The sequence below is a fragment of the Delphinapterus leucas genome, chromosome 5, assembly GCF_059928025.1.
Source record: "Delphinapterus leucas isolate spDelLeu-1000000601 "Yukka" chromosome 5, BTC_Dleu_Yukka2, whole genome shotgun sequence".
In the NCBI taxonomy this organism is placed as follows: domain Eukaryota; kingdom Metazoa; phylum Chordata; class Mammalia; order Artiodactyla; family Monodontidae; genus Delphinapterus; species Delphinapterus leucas.
Window position 1 is genome coordinate 108,428,511 of NC_143133.1, and position 16,579 is coordinate 108,445,089.

Below are 16,579 nucleotides of genomic sequence, written 5' to 3' on the forward strand. Positions count from 1 at the left end.
GATCTTCCAACATTTATCCTGCAAACTGTGCTTAGCACTACAAGTTTTACGCTCAGAAGTAACCACTTTCTTGGCTTAAAGTGTAATACGATACTGGAATTTGGAAGAGTGGAGTATATGTACAGCTTTAATACTGAGGGTTTGGATTTATCCATGGTAAGAGAAGATATTAATTAGGAAGGAAAATAAATGATTGTATTGGAAATATACTAGTTAAGAAAAAAAATTCTTTTGCCTTTACTTAAGTTAACCTGAGACCCAGGTTGGTCTAGCAGAGTGTTACCTGCTAAAAGAGTAGTTAATATAGCAATTTAACCAAACAGTTTAGAATTTCAGCTAAACTTTAAAACTAGAAAAGCTAACTGAACTAATGTTGAAAAACTACCATTTTCAGTATATTTAGATGGGGCTGTAATCCAAGGAAGAATAGTAATAATTTAGGGAAAATTAGAACACTCATTAATAAATCTGATCAGGTTTAATATCTTTCAGTATGTCTTTCTCAAGAGAGTTGAGTATTTCCCAAAGAATTGTTTCTTCAGCAACTGGTGAAAGATAAAGATCTCTTGACATCCTAACAATCCATGTTTAATGAAAACAAATCCTGCTTAATGAGGAAGATCAACACCCTTTGAAACTAAGGGCAAGTACTTCAATGACAGCTTGGGGTACATAGAGACTGAACTTCAATCCACTAAGGCTGCCTTGTCTTTTTCTTTTTTTTTTTTTTTTTTCCGGTACGCGGATCTCTCACTGTTGTGGCCTCTCCCGTTGCGGAGCACAGGCTCCGGATGCCCAGGCTCAGCGGCCATGGCTCACGGGCCCAGCCGCTCGCGGCATGTGGGATCATCCCGGACCGGGGCACGAACCTGCGCCCCTTGCATTGGCAGGCAAACTCTCAACCACTGCGCCACCAGGGAAGCCCTGCCTTGTCTTTATTTATAGGTAACTTATGGCGGTAACTTGTTTCCTGCCACAGCAGTTGGCTTCTTTTCATAAATGTTAGAAGTGACTTAGCCATGAGGGTATAAGCAACAGAAAGGAAAATGGAATCAGTCAGGAAATCAGGTAGGAGGTTGTTAACAATGCAGGGAAGGCTTTCGGACTAATTAGCATGAACTGCCCAACTCTTTGTGAGACCCTGGAAAGGTTTCTGTTCAAGACAAATAGAACCCAGAGAGAGGAGTTGTACAGAAACGACTTTTAATTTCCTAGAAGATGCTGTGGAAAACACTAATTTTTAAGGTGACACATAATATTTTTAGGTAGACCATAAAAATATTGACCCAACAAAAGAAATTTCCTTGGAAAATACATGAAGAAATATGATGGAATCTTATAAATGTATGTTTTTTTTTCCTTTTCCCAAATTTCTCTATGTTTGACTTGCAAAGGAAAACAAAATTGAATACTTCTGCATTTTCAAGTTTAAGCTTAAGGAACTGAAGTTCTTCAATACACCTTTGAATTCTAACTTCAAAGATTAATTGTCATACATTAAATACTCTTTTTATTTCAATAATGATAAATGTGAGTGCATTCTAAATATTAATTTTCCATCAAGGAAATTTATTTATTATGCATTTATTTATTAGAGCTAATTTTTTAGTTAATAATATTTGGTACATTTGAAGGTATGACAACTGCATTTCTGTAAACGCATTCTGTATTTCAGGCAAGTGAGCCTCAACTTCTTCCCGTAGTTTTGTGATCAGTGGGAGTTTCTTATGTGTTACATAACAATTTGTATTTAGGTTATTCTGATCAATTTAATAACAGAATGAGGGTATTATAAAATAATGATAGAATTCCTCATGGCATTTCACATTTGTGTTGAAACAACTCTGGTATTTCACCTTAGTGTTTGCATAATATTTTGCTTAAGTGAACGAATTGTGGTCTACTTCTGTTAGAATCTTTCATTAATAGGGAATCATTGAAAAATGCAATTAATAGTTCTAATTTGGAGATTTAACTAATAGTTAACCAGGGACTAGTTATAAGGAAGCAAAGCAAACTACAACTATGTATGTTGATCCCATTCTTGATCATATAAATAAAATTCTAGAATTTCAAATGGAGTTTTGCAAAGCTGCCTGCATACTCAAACCTCTCATATTTTCCCTTGACAATGTGATTTTGTCATATAAGGGGTACCTCAGTTCTTTGGCCAACTGCATAAACGTGACCACATGAGTGACAGACTAATGGATCCTATAAGTCACTCATTTATTTACTATTTATTGAACACCTACTATATGCCAGATATGAAACTCAAAAGCGGACAGTCACAGACTTTCTTCATAGACCCTAGTTTTTTGATGGGTAGAATGTTTTAAAATCCTAAAAATTTATGTAACATTTCTTTAATATTTGAACTAGCAATTGCATTTCTATACCAAAATAATGACGTGTATCTTTGTGCATTTACAAAGAAATATATTCACTATATGTTATCACGTATAAAAAATAAGCTAAAAAGTTCATGTACATTTATGTACACCTAAACATAGAGAAGGTGTGGGGTATATTACACATGTTAATCATGACAAATGGAGTGAGTATAAAGTAGTAATAAGGCGCTTACTTAGTTCCTTAAATCCCACTGCCTGGATTCAAATCCTGGCTCCACCCATTTGTAGCTGGAGTAATCTGAACTATATACTATTTAACCCCTAAATCTCTTAGTCTCTTCCTTTATAAAATGAGTATAATAATAGTAAATATTCAGAGGCTTGTTGTGAGTATTAAATGTGGTAAGACACATAAAGGGCTTAGAATAGTGCTCAGCTCATAGGAAGCATTTAAGGCTTTGCAATTATTATTCATGTACTAGGGTAGTGAACTAGGGGTAATTTTTATTTTCTTACTTTTGCTTATTTACATTTTCTAAAGTCGCTACATGGTGCCCGTTTTTTGATTCAGCTGACTTGGTTGAAGCTCTCCAAGTCATGATAGGAAAACATATTACTTAAAATCTCTTGCAAAACAGAAGAAATAGATATGATGCATGTTCATTTTTCTGATTTTTATTAGAATTTTTCTTTCAGAAAGCAAATGTTCCTATGTTATCCCTGCTTAGATCCAGCAAAATTTGGTATTATTTTGTCTTCATTCAATAATAAATATTTATAGAGGGCCTACCATGTGCCCCTTACTCTGCAGTGAGGGTCCTGAGGATACAATAGTCATAGTCTCTGTCGATAGGAGATGAGGTTTTCTCTCCATGATTAGCATCTAATCCTGTAACATTAGTCTAGAAAGTTTGATTACTAGTAAATCACTCAAAGCTCTACCTTCATGTTTTGGAAACAGAATGGTGGACTCATTTTGTGCCTTCCCCATCATCAACCTTGGCTTGCACTTACGACCCATGACCTCCTCTTCCATGGGGCTTTTGAAAGAAAATGGTGAGTCATACTGCTTAAGTGTGGTAGCAACACAGTGACTTTCATTATTTTGTATTCATTTAAAATGCAAAGTCAAACAGCTAGTATTGAACAGTCATTTCCTTTATATTTCATTTCAAATAATGTGTCACAAGATAGAGATTTCGGAAACAACCACTAATAACTAATTTTTTAGCTCCTTTATTTGAACTTTAGAGATTGGATTTTTTTTAATGTGTGTAAATATTGAAGGTTTTAGGGAATTATAAGGATAAATTCTTATAATTTTAAACGTGTCTCTATAGTTGAGTTTTTGTTGTTTTAAAAAAATATGTATTTCTTCAAAAGAAAATATAGATGACTCTCTTATGTCCCTTAAGTGTGATTGAGCAACTCTCTGGAACTTGGTGAGCTATGTGATGACCTTGGGGGCTGTTGATTCAAAAACTATTTTGTAGTTTTCCCTCTTTTTAACTTGTTACTCATGTTCTTGACCTTCAGGCTGTCATTAAGAGAAAACTCTTCTTGTAGGGTGGGACTTTGATTGATTTTGGAATACATTTTTGAAAATTTGCAGAATAAACTCCTCCTTGGGTTCTCAAGGCACTCTTGTTTAAAATTTCCTTTATCCATCTACAATTTTACCAGCCTTTATTTGTTTGGATTATTACAGAAGGAATTTAAACATCAACTGGAGGCTCATCGAACACATTTTTATTAATCGAACCAATATTCATCCAAACTATTACTGTTTGTGAATATAATGTCAGAATCTTGAACACATACAATAGGTCTATTTAAAATATTTGCTTCTTATATTTGTCCATAGCTTAAATTCTTTTAAGGCTTGATCAGATAATTTGAAGCCCCAGGGTAGTAGAATAATGTGTGGGTCTCAGTTGAGTCTAGCATTAAGTATGTATGTGAAGAGGTAAGTGCTGTCAAAAATTCCTCATATGGCACAGGGTCCGGTGGTGAAATAGTTTTAATAGATAACAGTCTTAAAATCTGATAACCCTAGGGACTTGCCTGGTGGTCCAGTGGTAAAGAATCTGCCTTCCAATGCAGGGGACACGAGTTTGGTCCCTGGTTGGGGAACTAAGATCCCACATGCTGCAGGGCGACTAGGCCCGCGCGCCACAACTACTGAGCTCTTGTGCCTCAACTAGAGAGCCTGCGTGCTGCAAACTACAGAACCCACACGCTCTGGAGCCTGTGTGCCACAACTAGAGAGAGAAAACCACACACTGAAACTAGAGAGAAGCCCGCCCGCTGCAACGAAGAGCCCACATGCCTCAACGAAATTCCTGCGTGCCACAACTAAGACCCAACGTAGCAAAATAAATAAATAAGATAAACAGATAAAATATTAAAAAAAAAACCAACCCGATGACCCTGAAAACTGATGTTTACAGCCCTTAACTACGACGTAGTCAAAGTTCTACTAATTGTGTGACATTTAGAGTTTATTCAGGATCATCCTAAGGGTTGATAAAAGCCTCTATTTTCAAATACCATCCACCTCAGGTAAATCACATGTGTCTTTCCCTTGTGGAGGAGCCTATTAGCCCATTGAAGTGTTTGGTAATTCTCATGGCTTTAGTTTGAAAGTAGATATGTGAGTCTTCTTTCTCTGTATATGTGGAGCTTACTATACAGGAGCTTGACCACTGTTTGTTTAGTGCTAAAGATAAGATAGAAGACCTTTCTTCTAAAATATTTGTTGAGAGAATCCCAGTTACTAGCTGTAGATTATTGTGAAATTGTGAGTGTAAGGCTGGCACCTACATGATATGTTTTGAGATTTGCTAAAGGTTCTAGCTGTGCAAAAATGTTCTGCTGAAATATCTGAAATATTTACTAATAGAACTATAGCTTCATGAAAGCTAAAGAATTCATATACTTATCACAGTGACTGCCACATATTGGGCATTAATAAACATTTGTTAAATGAATGTATGAATGAATGAAGATAAATTAATAGGAGAAGCCACTCAAATGGAATATACTTCTGTATGTATCCATGTGTCTGTTTCTATACAGTAAGCTAAAACTTGATAACTGATAAAAGAAAAAAGAATTTGGGAAAATAAAATACAATAATAACAGCAGTGAATATAAACATGCAAAAGAATAACACTGGACACTATCTTTTTATAGTTCTTGTTTATGCTGATTTTATGTAGACTGCTCAGATACCATAAAAATAAGTAAAATGTTACGCAGTGTACTTTACATGATTTAAAACCAAATTGTTGGGCAGATTATTAGTTTTATGATGTAAGTCTCTCAATACTCATAAACCTCATGGGAAATTTAAAGTTAAACAGGCTAAAAGTATAAAAAATGGCAGTAAAAATCATTATTTCCAAATGCTACAGGGTAGCTATCCTTTTTTCCTTAAAATGAAAGGTATTTTTAATCAAGTAAGAGTGGGAATTTCATCACTGCTTTGTTGTATGTGAGGTTTTTGTTTTATTTTGTTTGGTTTTAAGCTAAATTGCTCTTTTATAATTGCAACATTTTTAGAAATAAGGGCAGAAATATCTGAGGGCCTGTGGTCAGAAACTTATTTTATGTAAGCTACTAGTAAAATGTGAAAAATGTTGATTTTCTTTTTGAATAACCTAGGTGTGGTCCTGGCTTTGTGTCTTGGGTGAAGAAATAATGAATATATTTTTTATGCTTGCTAATTTTTTAGTTCATTTTAAGACTAGAGTCTAAAAATTTGTACAACAAAGCCTTTTATCCACATATTATTGTAACTCTGTTTAGTAAGTTACAGCTTCACTGAATGTCTGAAACAGCCACTGAAGTCTGTTTAACAACAGAATGTTGCTTAAATTGTGAGAGAATATAGATCTTGTGGTTTTCTCTGGGGTGTATGGTAATTTACTGGGCTCTTAAAGTTGCCCAGTTTTTTTTTAGGATAAATAAATTATTCTTATTAAAGGAAAAAGGAGAGGAAATTAGAACATAGGAATTAAGGCAAAGTCATGATTTCTATCCATTTGACATATAGTATATAATAATAATATATTTATAATATTATGTATGTAAATGTATGTACCTTATACTGCTTGAAGCCTTGCCTTTTAAAGCCGTATAGCACAGTGATTAAGAGTGAAGGCACTGGAGTTATTGTAGTTACTCTAATGAGGTTAGAATTCTGACCCTGCCAGTTTCTAGCTGGGAAACCTCTTTCAAGTTAATCACTCTGTGACTCAGTTTCCTCATGGGTTAAATTGGGAATAATAACAATACCTACCTAAAGTTTTTTTGATAATGCTTGTGAAGTATATATCATACATCCTAGTGCTTAATAAATTGAGCTGTAATTCTTAGCTACAGTTCCCTTGATATACATAGTAAAGCATGATACACTTGAAAAGGCTTTGACCCTGTCCTAAAGGAGGTATTACTAGAAGCACAAGACACACCTCATTACAACTTTGCCTTACACTATCAAAGCACTGAACTCAGGAAGTGAGGTTTATGGTTATTGTATAAACACAATCATGGCAGCCTTTCCTGGATTCAACTATTTTTGCCATTGTCATTGTTCGCATCCTATTCTAGACCTTGACTCTGCCTGTTTGCCCTCCTATTTCAGTGAATTTGGAAGGTCATTCTTAAAATGATATTCCTCCAGCACCCCTTTCACTGGTGATTTTTCTCCCCATCTTTATGATTCTAATGGAATAGGCCCATGGTAGAAACTCTTTAACAGACTTTATCAAAGAGAGTTCTAGGAAGGTGGCCATGTGTCAAAGAAGCCCACGTTGCTCTCCATAAGAACCAGTTCTCTGTGTGGCCTGGTGCAGATCCTTTCAGTTCTCTGTCATCCTCAAGGAAAGAATGAAACTGCCCTCAGTGAAAGGGATGAAAGGTTAGAAAATGTCCTTTTCCTGTATGGCTGCTTCTCAGATATTAAAACCTCTCTACATAATCATTGGCAGGAGAGAAGAGGACCAATCCGCCCAGACTCTGCTCTTGGCAAGATTTCTTACCTCTCCCTACTTGCTAGGTTCACAGCCTTGAGACCCTCAGGATGAATCTTATTAAATATGTCCTTTAACTCTGTCTATATTAGTCTCCACAAGACACCAAGGACTTCCAGGTCAACTCTTATCATCAAAACCCCACTATCTATATAATTCTGTATGTCTTTCTTCTCTGAGTTTATCCCTCACCCTTCCCACCTCTGAAACCTGTTTACTGTTATCCTTGAACTGCTAGCCAGTAGCCAGCAAAAATCCTGAATCCTTAACCTCTTCTAAGTGTTCCTTTCACCTTCTTGGTCTAGTTGAAACCTGTGCTCTGTCCCCAACCCTCAGGACATTTATTTCTCTGCTGCTCTCTTAAGAGGTGATGGTCTTCTCTCTCTCTCATGCTTCATGTCTCTGGGACTGGAGATGGTGAGGTGATCTCCTTATTCCTCATGATGTTTCTAGACCATTCTCCCTCCCTCTTCACTAAATCTCCCAGCTTTGAATATCATGTCATCAAATGATATCCTTCATTACCTCTCCTTCCTACTATAATCTGTTGATTTGTATCCATTCTCTCATATCCTAAAGAATTTAGCCCTTGGATCCTTGTAACTTTTACTAGCTCTAGTCTTGTAATAACTCTTTGTGATTTTGGTATCCAAATAAATGAGCTCTGTAACTCATTGGCTTCTTGATTCCTTGAGCTCTTCTCCTCCAATGAGTTTGGTGCCTTTCATACTATATACACACATGTATATATATATATATACACACACACACACACACACATATATACACACATATACATATATATGTGTGTGTGTATATATATATATATATATATATTCTCTGAAAGTTATGGCCTAGAGACCTTTGAAATAGTTCCAAAATCTCATTTTGAATAGCACTACCAGTCAACCAGACTACCTTCTAAACGCCAACATTTTTTTTAACTCCCACTGGGTGTCTGGGGGCCCCCAATGTTCATAGGCCTGGAGATTAATTTTTGAATTTTTTCTTGAGCTATACTCATTCTCTTGGTAATTTTATCTAATCCATAGCTTTAACTACCATGTATATGCAGATGACTCAAATTTATATCTCCAGCCTGGTCATTCTCCTCAATTCCAGCTCACATTCAAATGCTTAATCAACATTTCTGCCTGGGTTTTTATTAGGCATTTCGAACTTAACATGTCTGACTCAGGAACTTTGTACATGTTGTTTTCTGCCTGGAAAGCTCTTTACCTTAGACGTCACAGCATCACTCCATTACCAATTCTGGGCTTTGTTCAGATGCCTTCAGATCAGTGAAGCCATCCCTGACCAGCCTATTATAGTAGCAACTATACCCCCCACCCAGCCCCATTTACCAATCCTGCTTTATTTTGATCTCTAACATTTAAGTCCTCAGGACATATTGCCTACTTACTTATCTGGTTTTGTCTTCTGCTATAATGTAATCTCCATGAATGCAGATAGTTTTGACTGATTAATTCATTAATAAATCCCTTGGACCCAGAATCATTCCTGGAACATAGGAAGTGCTCACTATATTTTGTTGGATGAATGAAGATAACTGCTATTTTATTTTCTAAAAGAGTGGTAAAAATTTTCATGTTTATTTTTTCTATTCAATGAGGAAAGTTATCTAATTTATCAGAATAAATATTTTCACCAATGGAGCTCAAATATGTTTTTGTCATTTTGAATAAAAAAATTACAGCTAGAAAAAATACAGCTCTGTGTGTGTGTGTGTGTGTGCACGCATGTTTCTGAGCATATTGTGAACAACCATGTAAGGAAAGACTTCTGGGTACAGGACACCTAAAATTGCTAGTTAAATAGAAAAAAAATAACTTTAGTAACCTGGCTGAACTGCCAGGAAAGGACAAAAATAATAAAAGCAGAAAATATAAGAAAGCCTGATTCCATAGGGGTTTAATGTTCCTTAGAGTAATTTGTTTTTTAGGGCTTATACTTATTCCTGGTGGCCTAGAACTTTCCTAGTTTAAAAAAAAAAAAAAACTGGCATCACTTTTCTCTGTCTTCCTGTCTATCTATCTATCTACGTATCTATCAGCATTTATTGTACATGCATGTATTTGTTGTCTGGCCTCAGGTATTTAGAATTAGATTAATAGAAATTATTGTTTCATGATGCATTATCATCACTTGTCCATGAATTGCCCTCTTTAATTTATTTTTTGTATTATTTAGTATTATCATGAACACAAATAAAATCATCCCTCAGCCCCAAAACTATAATATTGACAGAAACTGTCATCTACTGTGCCTCTTGCAAATTCTATCCCTTTGCTTCCACCCCAGATTTGGAGGAATTCTGTTACATTCTTGGTACTAATCCTTTGTTAATTATATTGTGGCTAGTCTTTTCACTTTATTTAAGGTGTCTTTGATAAACAAATAATATTGATTCAAATACAGTAAAATTTAGCAAAAATCTTACCCTCTCCGGGATAATAAAAGGGCTATGAAGCACTTTAGATTTGCTCTTCCTCCGTTTTGAATTTCTTACTATCATTTTCCATTATTTCAATTTTCTCTTTTTTTAAACTTTAACCCCACAAGCCATGCCATAATTATTATTAATTATTAAAGATAATGTTTATTTAGATATACCTGCCTCCAGGTAGATTAAGAATTGAGAAAAACAAATTTTTAGAATGAAATACAGATGGACATGAAATATCCTTCCTTTTATTTAGGCCTTCTTAGAACTGTCTCAATAATATTTTATAATATTCTGCATTTTTAAAAAAGATTTATTTCTATGCATTTGATGATTTTGATGCTATTTTAAATGGTGTCTAAAATTTTATTTTATCCCCACCCCCTTTTCTGGAATATAGAAATCCAGTTGATCTTTTTTGCACGGACCTTATATCTTTATGGCTTTTATAAATTAACTTACTACTTCTAGTAGTTTATCTGGTGTATATGTTGCTCATTTTAGACTTTCTATATACACAATCATGTTGTCCATGAATGATGATAGTTTTTGTTCTTTCCTTCCTATTCTAGAGCTTTTATTTATTTTTTCTTACCTTATTGTGGTAGTGAACACTTCCTACACTATGTAAAATAGAAGCGGTGAGAAGCTTTCTTGTCTCATTTCCTATCTCAGAAGGAATTATTATATATGTTAGCATTAAGTATAATGTATTGTGTTTGTTATAGACTCTCCTTCTTATACTAAAAAGTTCCTAGGTTGCTAAGAGTTTATCATGAATCGATGTTGTACTTTATCAAATGATTTTCTCTTTATCTCTTAAGATGATTGTATGATTTCTCTCATTTGTTCTTTTTTTAAAATAAATTTATTTATTTTATTTATTTATTTTTGGCTGCATTGGATCTTCGTTGCTGCGCGCAGGCTTTCTCTAGTTGCGGTGAGCGGGGGCTACTCTTTGTTGCGGTGTGTCGGCTTCTCATTGGGGTGGCTTCTCTTGTTGCAGAGCACAGGCTCTAGGCCCGCGGGCTTCAGCAGTTGTGGTACACGGGCTCAGTAGTTGTGGCTCACGGGCTCTAGGGTGCAGGCTCAGTAGTGGCGCATGGGCTTAGCTGCTCTGCAGCATGTGGGATCTTACCGGACCAGGGCTCGAACCCGTGTCCGCTGCACTGGCAGGAAAATTCTTAACCACTGCACCACCAGGGAAACCCCTCATTTGTTCTTTTAATGTAGTGAATTATACTCATTGGTTTTCAGATGTTAAACTAATCTTCAACCCTGGAATAAACCTAGTATGAATTCAATTTGCTAATATTCTTTTGAGGGTATTTTCTTTTTACTGAAGAGAGAAATAACCTGTAATTTTGCTTGTTTTCATCTTCTTTCAGTTTTAGTAAGTTATGTTTATAATGATATTCTAAATTGTCAAAAGTATTGCCATAAAATTGTCCACAGTAACGTTTGTACTGATGTCTTCTTTTTAATTTTTGATATTAATTATTTAGGCGCTCTCTCTCTCTCTCTCTCTCCCCCCACCTCCCTCTCCTCCTCCCTCCCCCTCTTCCTTCCTCCTGTTTCTCTTTGGTCAGTTTTGCTAAAGTCAGTCAACTTTATTGTTTCCTTTTTTATTTAAACCAAATTTTTAGCTTTGTCAAATTCCTCTGTAGTACACTGCTGTCTATTTCATGAATTTCTATTAATTGCTATATTTTCCTGATCTTCATGCTGTGGTCAGCTCTGACTGAGCACCTTGAGACCCTAATGTTTGTTGTTTGGTTTTACTTCAGCATTTACTCATAACAATGAACACTTTCTAAATTCTGTTATATATGGTATTGTTATATAATAAGTGTGATGCAGTCTTCTCTCAGTAAAATGGATGAGTTTTTTGAGGACATCAGTCCTTCTTTAAAAATAGCCGATAGAAAGTGGAAGACACATGAGATCTCAAAAAATGTTTTATAAATAGTCCTTGTTCCCCTGTGAAGATCGCTTAAAATGAAACCCTCACAATTAGACTCATATTAAGATCAATAGCAAATTTTTAGTTTTCATTTTTTTGTTATAAAAATACATATAATCATACTAAAGAACATTTGGAGAAAAGAAAAAACTTGTCCATTAGTGCCACCACCCTCTCCATGATTAACAACTTGGTTTATTTCCTTCCAATTTTGTTCCCTTTGCATCTTTTTAAAACCTAGTGGCTATACAAATTTTGATTTTTTTTCTAATTAAGTCTAATAATTTCCTTTCATTAATTGGATATAAATGTCCATTTCATTTCTTCCCAGTGATTGTAAGAGAATTCTCCTCCACATACCCGGGTAGCAAACTCTCCAGCTTCTTCACCTGCCTGCCCCTCCAGGGCTTACTCAGTGTACTAGTTAGCTTGGGCTGCCACAACAAAATACTATGCACTCGGTGGCTTAAACAACTGACGTATTTTCTCACAGTTCCAGAGGCTGGAGGTCTGAGATCAGGGTGCCAGCATGATTGGGTTCTAATGGGAGCTCTCTTCCTGACTTGCAGCCTTGTAGCTGTTTTCTCACCTGGCCTTTCCTCAAACCATACATTCAAAGAGAGAGAAGTCTCTGGTCTTCTCCTATCCACTAATCCCATCATGAGGGCCGCATACTTATGATCTCATCTAAACCTAATTATCTCCCAAAGATGCCATGTCCGAATACCGTCTCATTGGTGGGCAGGGCTTCAACACATAACGTTTTGTGGGGACACAGTTCAGTTCATGGCACTCAGTATCAGAGGAGGAAAAGACATGTTCTTTGTTCCTGCCTTCTGACACTGTGTGAAGGCAGCTGAAGGAAGAAAGGGAGGGAGGGAGGGAGGGAGTCTCAACCCATTTCAGAAGTGGAAAATAGATTTTTTAAAGTAACAAAATCTAAGATAGTAAAATCTCTAAATAGATTGTTTTATGCAAGTTTCCACTATATCATAACAGGTGGCGTGGGAGGTAGTTGATGCTTGTCTTGTGTACATTTACTTATTTATTTTATTGAAGTATAGTTAATTCACAATGTTGCATTAGTTTCAAGTGATTCAGTTATACAAATATATATATATATATATATATACACACACATATATATTCTTTGTCAGATTCTTTTTCATTATAGGTTATTATAAGATATTGAATGTAGTTCCCTGTGCTACACAGTAGGTCCTTGTTGTTTACCTATTTTATATATAGTCCTGTGTGTATGTTAATCCCAAACCCCTAATTTATACCCCCCCACCCCACTATCCCCCTTGGTAACCACAAGTTTTTCTAAGAGAGTCGCCTTGTGTACATTTAGACTGTTGATAGTTGCCCTTTTAATTCTGTCCTTACCTATCTCCCCAAATTCTACTGTAATCATTAAGTACCTTCTCATAAATATTTTCTTTTATTAGTGCAATTTCAGTTATTATTTTATACCAAGGTGATTATAAAAGTGATTTGAAAAAGTGAAATTTAAGATATTTAAAATATTTTTATTATTTTTGCCACAATGCCTACTCAAAATATTAACTGAAGGATAGGTGTTTATAATAAAATAATAGAACAACTTTCTTTTTAATATAATAATATACTAGTAATAAGTTTCTTTTTATATGTTGTCTCCTTGATTCTGATGGGATTTTCAGGCATGGCCAGTCTGACTTTTCTCATCTTTCAGGTGAAGAAACTAAATATCAAGAAGCTTGCAAGTAGCTCAAGTCTCACCAGTATCAGGCTTCTGATTCTCAGTTCTTGTTCCATTTTATTGTTTTGCTTTATAAATGTTCATATTGTCTTATATGTAGCAATGAATATTTTGCTCTATAACTCTAAAATTAGGATATTTTAAAGCTGTATTTCAAGGCAGAACAGAATGATTCAATATACAATGAACTTATAAAATGACTGTTTTGTGGTACATTTAATGTTATGGACTGAAAGCTCATGTAAATTTGTGTGATTTTTGCATCAGTTTTAGTCCATCTGATCCCATACAATCTAAATTTTGTTTCTTACTACTCTACATACTTTTTTAAATTGCATTTTCAGTCAGTGTTAAAAGTTCATCAATGATGTTACTGCATCTGCCTTTATATTGAATTATAAATTGGTTTGTATTGCTTTTTCAGTATGTAACAATATAATAGGAAAGATAGCTGTCTTGTATGATGCCCCACTGCTCATGTTAACAGACATTTCATAAAAGCACAAGTGTTTTATTGTCTGAAAATGCAACTTGCCTCATCTTTTTTAGGAAAATGTGAAAAATATTTTTAATGTACCAAATTCTAAACAACCAAAAATTTTCATGCTGGGAGAATGCATGCTATGATATTAAAAGTGTTCAGGAAATCTCTAAGAGATACTTGTGGGGTGTAAAAACTGTTTTCAATCCATTACAAGCATGCTTGTGTCTTGAATCCAGGTATTTCTCTGTTCACCATACACTCTGTCAGGAAAAGAAGAACAAATACGCTTTAGCTAATTTTAGGCCAATTTAAAAAATCTCAAGAGAGATGGGATATATAGTCAATAAATATTGATGGTGGGAGGAAGATGTATTCCACAGTGAATTACATATATTTCTTATTCAAACAATCTCAAAATATAGTTGATTCAAATATGAAATTTCTTATTCAAAATAATCTTGAGCTATAACCTATAATTTTAAAATTACAGATAGGCAATTCATTATATATATCTTGAAGTAAGATTGAGAGAATATCTTTTGGCCAGTGATGTACAGTCGAAATAAAATTTGAGAAACACTTATAATTTACAGTTTTCTAGTAGCCACATTAAACAAGAGAAGCAACTGAAAGAAATTTTAAACACACTTTTTATTTAACCTAAAGCATATATACAAAATTTATCATTTCAATATGTAATCAGTATGAAAAATTATTAACATCCTTTTTTTTCTTACTAGGTCTTTGAAATCTTGTGCATAATTTAACACACTGTACATCTCAGTTCATACTAGCCACATTTCAAGTGCTCATGGGCACATTGTTACCATACTGACAGCACAGCCTTGGATTCGGGGCTGCACCAGATCTCGGTCACTCATTTCTGTGATAATGCTTGGCACATAGTAAATGGACAGTAAATGTTTTAAAAAAGAGAAAAAGGAAGCAACGAAAGGTAATAGGATAAATTTGTAGTCAGATAGAACCCTGTGTATACCCACTTACTAGCTGGATGCCCGTGGATTGGGTATTTACTCTTCCTAACCTCTGTGTCCTTTTATGTAGGAGTGAGATATTTGTATCTGCCTTTCAGAATTATTGTGAAAGTGTTGAAGTATCATAAGCTGAGCACCTGGTTGGTTCCCTTTCACCCCATTTCTTTTCTGAAATTGAATTAAGTCACATATTAGATGACTTAATCTATTTGTGTCCACTTTTATTAGATCTTATTCACTACCCCACCAAACATAGTACTTTTTTTCAGTTACATATGAGTGGAAAGGAAGAAACTAGAATCAGAGAGTAGGAGGTTCTTGGCATCAAAAGTGGAGCCAAGGACAATTACGTTCAGTTGCTTAGCATGCTGTGGAATTAATTGCCTGTGATCTTAATTATAAATACTTAATTTATAAAACAGCCTTTAAACACGGAGGCCTACATTTAGATATAGGAACAATTCTGGTAAATCACTTTCAGCCTGATAGCCAATTTAAAACGTTAATGACACAATCACTTCAGATCTTCTCACTTCCCTTCTACTCAAGCCTGACCAAGGGCTCCGGGACTTGCAGAAGGAAATAGAAGGGCTCACACACATGCGTGTGCAATATAACCTACAGGCAGAAATGAACAGAAAACATTATATGTATGTTGTGGGGCTAGCTTCATGGGTATGCGACCCTTCAGTCACATAGGACTACACCCTCAGAAGGGGTAAGTGCTTGGGCCTTAATGCTCTGTGGTTGCCATTGTGAAATTCTTAATAATTTTACCTTTAAAATTGTGGTTTGTGAGTGAGTCTGATAGGATAATGGAACATGCACTGGAAGCTTGGAGCCTTAGTTCCCAGTTGGTTCCACCTCCCGGCCCCTTCTCTGTCCACCGGGATGGGGTCTTGACCACCCACTTCCAGGTTCCAGCCCAGTGACTGCAGCCACCCTCTGCCCCTGATGCGGGTCTGGATACAGGAGCAAGAAAGGCCCCATGGGTGTATGCAGCCCGCACACCTATGTGGGTCTGTGCTTGCCCAGCCAGTGTCCTCGCGCGCAAGGGAGCACATTAAATAGCAAATAAAACCACACCATGACAGACAGAGAGACAGCTGAAAAAATGAAAACCTGGTATGATGTGATGAAGAATTACGCAGTTACACAGTTAATCCTGTGTAACCACTATGCAGCTCATAAAACAGGACACTGTCAGTGCCCAGTAGTCACCCCCCCCACACACCATTTCTCTTCCCACTAAGAACACTCTTATTCACCCCTCAGAGTTAACCACTAGCTTTAGTTTTGTGTTAATAGTGCCTGTGCTTTTCTCTCTAGTTCTACCATCCAGAGTGATGGTGAATTATTTGTACATATTTTTAAAATTTATGTAAATTAAATCATACTGCATGTATTTTCTGTGCCTTACCTGTTTTGGTCAACATTGCTTGTAAAATTTGTCCATGCTTCTAAATATTACTGTAGTTTGTTATTTCCACTGCTGTACAGTATACCATTTTAGGAATATATCATGAAGTTTTTAGTCTA

At 35.5% G+C, this 16,579-nt stretch overlaps 1 protein-coding gene across 1 annotated transcript in view; it reads left to right on the forward strand.

Annotated features, from left to right (window-relative positions):
• Window positions 1-16,579, forward strand: part of IQCM (IQ motif containing M) — a 270,054-nt gene that overhangs the window by 52,145 nt on the left and 201,330 nt on the right. The gene's annotated exons all lie outside the window — the stretch shown is intronic.